The sequence below is a fragment of the Terrapene carolina genome, unplaced genomic scaffold, assembly GCF_002925995.2.
Source record: "Terrapene carolina triunguis isolate 2854851 unplaced genomic scaffold, T_m_triunguis-2.0 Scaffold69, whole genome shotgun sequence".
Classification (NCBI taxonomy): domain Eukaryota; kingdom Metazoa; phylum Chordata; order Testudines; family Emydidae; genus Terrapene; species Terrapene triunguis.
The window spans coordinates 30,805,687-30,812,776 of record NW_020664420.1 but is presented as its reverse complement, the minus strand read 5'-3'; the positions used below and the strand labels follow the sequence as shown (position 1 = coordinate 30,812,776).

Sequence of the window (7,090 nt, the reverse complement as noted above, 5' to 3'; positions counted from 1 at the left end):
ACCACCGTCAGAATCTCAGAGTCCATAATGACTCAGGCTACAGACTGAGCAAGGGGGTCCACCGCATCCACATCTGTTTGTCTGCTAGCTCTTGATCAGGCATATCCTTATGTCCTTCCTTCCTGGGTCCCTGGGCCTGCCTTGACCCTCTTCTGTTCAAGCTGCCTGTGTTCCTCCTGCTCGGCAAGCTTTTTGTTGCACCAGCTCTGCCCCCAGTAGCGTAGCTAAGGGGGGTGCAGGGGAAGCAGCCGCTTCCCCTCAGCACATTTTCCAAAAGCGGCGCTTTAGTTAGGGGTTACCCTGGTGCCAGCGGGCGGGGCCCACGCTCTGCTCTGAAGCTTGGCCTGTGGGGCCGGCAGAGAGAGGGCAGTGGCAACAGCGAAGGTTGCTGGGCATGCCCAGTTCGGTTTAGCATGCTCAGTACACCCAAAGTAGGGAATTGGGAGCAGGAGCTGTTTGTGTCATTACACCGGTGCTGGGCTCCTGCAGGCAAGGGAACGGCTGGAGGGGGGGGGCATGAGGGTGGCACGGCATGGCCGGAGGAGCCATGAGGGGCGCCACGGGGGCGGCATGGCACGGCCAGAAGAGCCATGGTGGGGCGCGGCGCAGCGCGGCCGGAGGAGCCAGCCAAGGGGGGGACGCCTTTTTAATGTTTGCTCCCCCGCTCTTAGAACCTGGCTACGCCACTGTCTGCCCCCTCACTGTGACATCAGGCTCCAGCTCCATCCATTCATCTCTCCTCCTCGAGCAGTCTTTTCCTCTCCAGATCACCACCTACCTTGTGACATTGGGGAGCTTTGTGCTGTGTAGCTATGGTGCAGATCCCTGATGCTGTAGCCTGCCCCCAAGCATAAGGTCTCACCCTAGTTCTCATCAGCTTAGTTACTCCTTGTATAGTGACACCAACAGCCCTACCAGTCCTGAGTGTCCCCAAATACATCCTCCCTGAGTTCCTAACTACCAGACACGTGGACTGTTCTGCTCTGCTCTGCTTCATTACCCCTAAAGCATGGCACCAGTCCCGCAGATACCAGCTTACATTGGCATATACACTCCATACAGTTTGCAGTGAACTGCTTGGGATGAAAATAAACAAAATGTTTATTTAACAGAAAAAACATAGTCAAAGATGAAATAGTAAAGGAAGCAAATATACCCAAATTACACAGAAAACAAACATAGATGCAACTTCAGGCTTTATACTTTCAAATTAGATAAAATTCCTTTTTTCAGACAAGTTACCTGTCGCCTTAAGTTTCCCACCATTGTCCTTTCCTGGGTTGGACAATGGATAATTATTTGAAGCAAGTTTCTTCTGAACAACTGGCTTGGGAAGTGCCCCTGCCTGCTTGACCACTCTATTGTGAAGTGTAGTTGAAGTTGACCCACAGATTATGAGCCACGTTTTCTATATACATAAATTCATAACCATAGTCTGTATGGATATTTCATAGTGAGCATCAAAGTCAGAATATTAAAGCTTTCATAAAATACATTGCTTGATATATTTAGAGTACAATCAGTTGATTTAACTGCTTATTTGTTGGGTTTAAACCTTCTGTTCTCTCCTTGGGGTGGCTGGAGACTGATTATCGAACCCTATCCATGATTACAACCTTTTCTCTGGTCTAACAATGCACCAAACCTCTCCTGCCCCCTCTTCCCACTCCTTGCAACTGTACCCTCACATCTTCTTACTCTTGCAGTCTATGTGTTCCCTGCTCTTTTCTAAGCTGTAGTGGATGACTTAGCACTCTATGGAAGGCTAAGTGGGAACTATCTCCCCCTGGGCCTACTATCTTTTACACTGCACCTCCATGCCTGACCTACTTGCACTTGAAAAGACCTAGGTTCCCTTTGCCCAATTATTAATATATATGTTGTCCTTGTCAGTGCTTATTCTTTCTGGCTATGCTAACAACCCCTTTGGACACAGTTATCCACCCAGCAAGCACATGCTCAAAGAAAAGATCCACTTCTCTTTGTCCCAGAAAAAGTGTCCATTTCTTGTTTATTCTCCGTAAAGTGATAGTCAAAGAGATTAAGGCTAGTAGGAACCGCCAGATCATCTAATCTGACCTCTGTATATCACAGGGCACCAACACCACCTGCACACTAAACCGCACAACCCCAATTAATTTTATTTAGCATTTGCATATTCACTGAGCCAAGCAATAGCATTCTCAGTGTCCAGGTAGAGCTCTCTGAGTCCACTGCTGAATTTGGATAGCGGACACTCCTCGACAATGTGTATCATTGTTTGATCTGTGCTGCAGCTTGGATTGTCTCAAAGACCCCAACAGTGAGGGGCCGGAATTGGTTAAGAAGGGCCCACTGATGATGTGGCAGGTTGAAGCTGGGCAGGTGAGCAGTAGGGTCTGTGACAAGGAACTGATTGGTGGTTGATGTTAAGCACCAGTCTTCCTGCCACAAGGGCTGCACTGTCATGTCCTGGTGGCATCCTCAACCACAGTGGGTGTCATGATGAAAGACGTGTAACTGAACAAGGGCAAGCTTGGTATGGCACACAGCTTCTCACACAGCTTGCCAGCTGCAGTTTCCCTACTGATGTAAGGGGGAGCAATGTGGCTCAGAACTGGAAACCATGGAAGATGAGTTGGTCAGAGAGTTCTTGTGATGACTTGCATGGTTGAGTTTCACGTCAACAAATCTGGTGTGTGCTAAGTGACTCCATACTGGCATACGATACGATACTCTGGGTGGCAATGAATCAACATTCTGATCATATCTCCTGTCAGTACCTAGCACAGTCCTGGAAAGCTAATGATCCTCCTAGCAAACTGAATTCTGGTAGCTCATGCTTGGAGAATCCCAGTAGCACTGCTTCTGGTAACCCTAATGTGCAGTCCCACGGGTGTCATACCTGACAACGCTGAGGGTTTATTGACAGCTAACCTCAACTAGAACACGATATTACAGCTTGACTATTATGTGCCACAGGAAGAGACTAGCCTGGACCAGTGCGCCAGTGCCTGAGAGACCCATAATGGCAGGAAATGATTAAGTGAGATACACCCAGATAATCCTGGCAAGTGACCTGCATGCTGCAGAGGAAGTTGTAAAAAACCCTCTGGTCACTGCCAATCTGAGCTGGGAGAAAATTCCTTCTGACCCAACATCTGGCCAGCAGTTAGATCCGGGGGGGCAAGTGGGGCAATTTGCCCCAGGCCTCGCAGGGGCCCCCATGAGAATATAGTATTCTATAGTATTACAACTTTTTTTTACGGAAGGGGCCCCTGAAATTGCTTTGCCCCAGGCCCCCAGAATCCTCTGGGCGGCCCTGGTTAGAGCCTGAGCCTGTGAGGGTTGAACCAAACACCTGAAAGAGGGGGGAGGAGGGGAGAGGTGCTCCATGCCACAGCAGGGCTCTGGCTCTCTGGGTCCAATGTCCCATCTCCAACCAGGGCCATCCCTGATGCTTCAGAGGAAGGAGATTTCGGAAAGCCCTTGGGAGGCGACTGGTTCATGTCCAGCCATTTACAAGTTTTCCCCCAGGGCTTCTATAAAAGGGAAGTGGGGGGGGGCTGAAGACGTGGCTGTGCCAAGGAGAGGAACGGATGGGTGAGCTCCTGGGAGCAGGGCGCAGCCAGAGGGCGCCGGAGTGGCTGCCTAGGGGCTTCGGGAATCTGCGCTCACACCGAACGGGGCCGCGCCCCGGCTCGCCCCTCTGGGCCCCCCAGCCCGCGAGCGGCGGCCCCTACCTGCCGCAGCCCGTGTGGCTCAGCCGGAGGGGCGGGCGCTGGGCTGGCCCAGCAGGGTGCAGCCCAGCCCAGCCGGTCACATGGCCGGGGGGAAGGTGACTCAGGGCTCCCCCTCCCCTCCCCGTGGGGAGCGTGTGTGTGGCCGGCGCCGCTGCCACTAGCGCACTTGCTGGCTGCCGGGCAGGTGCGGTTCGCGCTCGGGTCTCGGCGCTGGTGAGTGGCCGCGGGGGCTCCGGGCAACTTCCCGGAAACTTTCGGGCCGGGGAGTGAGGTTGGATCGCCAAGGGCGGGGGAACGTGGCTCCCAGTCACCTGCAGTGCGGGGCGGGCTGGGGGACAGGCAGGGTGCGGAGGAGGGAGGCGGGGGAAGGGGGCGGTAGGAATGGGGAGATCTTAGGGGCTGCGGTGGGAGGGGGAGTTGGGGCTGCGGTGGGGGAGTTGGGGCTGCAGTGGGTGGCAGGTCTAATAGGAGGTGGATTTAGGGAAGACGCTGCTCGTTTCCCATCCCCCTTCGGGCTTTGGGCGAGGTGAGACCCACGTCCGGCTCCGGGAAGAGGGGCGGGTGCGCTGCAGCCACTCAGCTGACTCTGTGCTTGTTGCCTGGGCCCCGCTGTAACAAATGGTTGCTGACTGATGGGATTAAAGCCTCAGCGGCTACAGGCTGAATGTAAGGGACAAAAAGGTGTTTCTAGGCTGACCTACAAAGCCGCGGCAGCATGGCTGCCTGCAGCTAACATCGCCTGCCCGGGGAATGCGCGCTTGTTTGGCTGTCCGGGAGGGCAGGAGAGGGAGAGACAGGTGCGGGGTGTGTGTTTGTTCACGGTTCAGTTTCAGGTCGTAAACCCTCCGCCCGCTGAGTAATGTATGACTTTCACTGGAAATGAGCAGAGCTTTTTCCTGAGTGAATCTGTCCCATTCCTACCCGGTACTGGTCTGAATTCTTCGTCTCTCTTTCCATTCCCCCCACGCTCCTACGGCACTTGTGCTCATGAAGCTGGTTTAAACGGTGGGTTGGGCTTGCTTGATAATATCCCTAACTCATTCTCTTCCCACCAAAGTGCTGCATGCATTGAGATAATAAGCCCAACTTGCAGAACAAGTCATGCCGAAGATGGGAGAGGGGAATGGAACACGTTTGTATTGTGCAAGAGACTACATCAGTGGCTTTATCTGCTGGGAAATGTGTGGTTGGCTTCTACAAACTTCACACCCCACCCAAAGAGAGAGACTCAAGGGAGGAACCGTAGATCCAAGACTCCTCAATAGGCTAAAAATAGGGGGAGGGAGGAAGAGGATGGCTGGGATGGTTAAGGTACTGAGAGTCTGTACACTTGGATTTGCTATAGACTTTGTCTGATGCTGTTGGACAAATCGCTTAGTTTCTCTGTGCCTCGCTTTCCCCTGCACTAACATAGAACTAACTAGCTCAGGGCTTGAAAAATATACTTGACACTTACTAGACTGCGGACTCTACCTATTAGCTAGACCAGACTTCTCTATATGGGGGAGTTAAAATGAATTAACTAAAGGTGTGAAGTTAATTGTCATACATTAAAGAAGTGAAATGGCCTTAATCCAAGGAAGATTAAGGCTATGTTTACACTTTTTTATATATGGAGATATACCTATCTCATAGAACTGGAAGGGACCCTGAAAGGTCATTGAGTCCAGCCCCCTGTCTTCACTAGCAGGACCAAGTACTGATTTTTGCCCCAGATCCCTAAGTGGGCCCCTCAAGAATAGGGGGGAGGGATAGCTCAGTGGTTTGAGCATTGGCCTGCTAAACGCAGGGTTGTGAGTTCAATCCTCGAGAGGGCCACTTAGGGATCTGGGGCAAAATCTTTACTTGGTCCTGCTAGTGAAGGCAGGGGGCTGGACTCGATGATCTTTCAAGGTCCCTTCCAGTTCTAGGAGATGGGATATCTCCAAGAATTGAACTCACAACCTTGGGTTTAGCAGGCCAATGCTCAAACCACTGAGTAATCCCTCCCATAACTTAAAATGTTACAACAGCATATCTGCACCGCTTCAGCATAGACACTACCTACACCAACAGGAGGGGTTCTCCCATCAGAGTACTTGAGAGGCGGTAGCTAGGTTGATGGAAGAATTCTTCTGTTGGCATAGTGTCAGCACTAGGTGTTAGGTTGGCTTAACTAGGCTGCTCCGAGCTATGGATTTTTCACATCCCTGAGCTACATAGTTAAACTGACTTATTTTTCTAGTGTATACCAGACCTAAGCTACATCAAACTAATGCTATTTCACTTCTGAATTAGTGTGCACATGGGAGTTTAATGCACTTTAAACTTTTGACAGCTAACTTTGCACCTTTAGTTTATTTGTATTAACTTTCCTGAGTGTCCCTGTATAGACAAATCCAGGGTCTAAAACTGAAACCTGTGCCTGCTATGCTCCTCCAAACCTGTGGCTGCTATGCTCCCATTGCAACAGAAAGGAATAAAACAATTGTATGTTATTTCATTGTACCATTGTCCATCAACCTTCTATTAAGTGCTTCTTAAATTTTATTAGTACAGTAGGGCAGGTTGAATAGCAGGAAATGCATGGAACGTATTTCAAAAATTCCATTGGTATTAATCTACTAATTATAGCTGGTTAAATGCTAGTCAGCAAATAAGGTACCTGCATACCACAAAGTATTAATCAAAGTAGTTAACAAGTATCAGTAAAAGTAACTAAATAGATTTTTCTAAGCACTATATGACCAGCTCTACTTAGTACATTTCCCCAATATTTTTTTTTCTTATCACCTTTTCCTTCTTGGCTTCACTCTACTCTTTTTTGCTACAGTAATCTATTGTATATGCTTTTGTGAGTTGTCTTCAGTGTCTTTCCTCTTTTTTTCCCTTGCTCCATTACTATATTTTTTTCATCTCTTATCTTTCTTTTCTTCTTTCAAACCCTCTTTCTGTGCACCACTTCCTTTCTCTAACTTACCTTATCACTCCTGCTCATCTCCATTTGTGCACTCACACATAGGATTTTGAAATTTGTCTAAAAGCCAGAGAACTAACTCTATCAGCCATAGATTGATACAAAGTGTGTGTGTGGTTGGTGGGTGGGGAGGGGAAACAGCAGGAATGAAGTCAGCACCGATGCCCTTTCCATGTGCTTTCCATGTGTAGGAAGCAGCAGAGTGCTGGGATCCTTACCCTGAACTTTGCTTGGGTACTCTAACTTTCATATCAACCTCCAGAGCTAGTAGGTGCCTGATAAATTTACAGCCTCTCTATTCAACTCTAGCTGGCTACAAAAAACGGGAGAAGGACCAAGGTGTCTCATAAGGTTTCCCCCATCCCAGAGCCCATTAAATGATTTGGGGGTGGGGTTTTTCACTGTCCTACAC

At 49.8% G+C, this 7,090-nt stretch overlaps 1 protein-coding gene across 2 annotated transcripts in view; it reads left to right on the top strand.

The window, feature by feature from the left end:
* The first annotated feature begins 3,863 nt into the window (after positions 1–3,863).
* ELOVL7 (ELOVL fatty acid elongase 7) overlaps positions 3,864–7,090 on the top strand; it is a 54,236-nt gene continuing 51,009 nt past the window's right edge. The window contains exon 1 of one of the 2 annotated variants that reach the window (XM_026649249.2): positions 3,864–3,935. The gene's annotated coding sequence lies outside the window, so the exon portion shown is untranslated. The remainder of the gene's footprint in view (positions 3,936–7,090) is intronic. The other variant, XM_026649250.2, reaches the window with a different exon arrangement.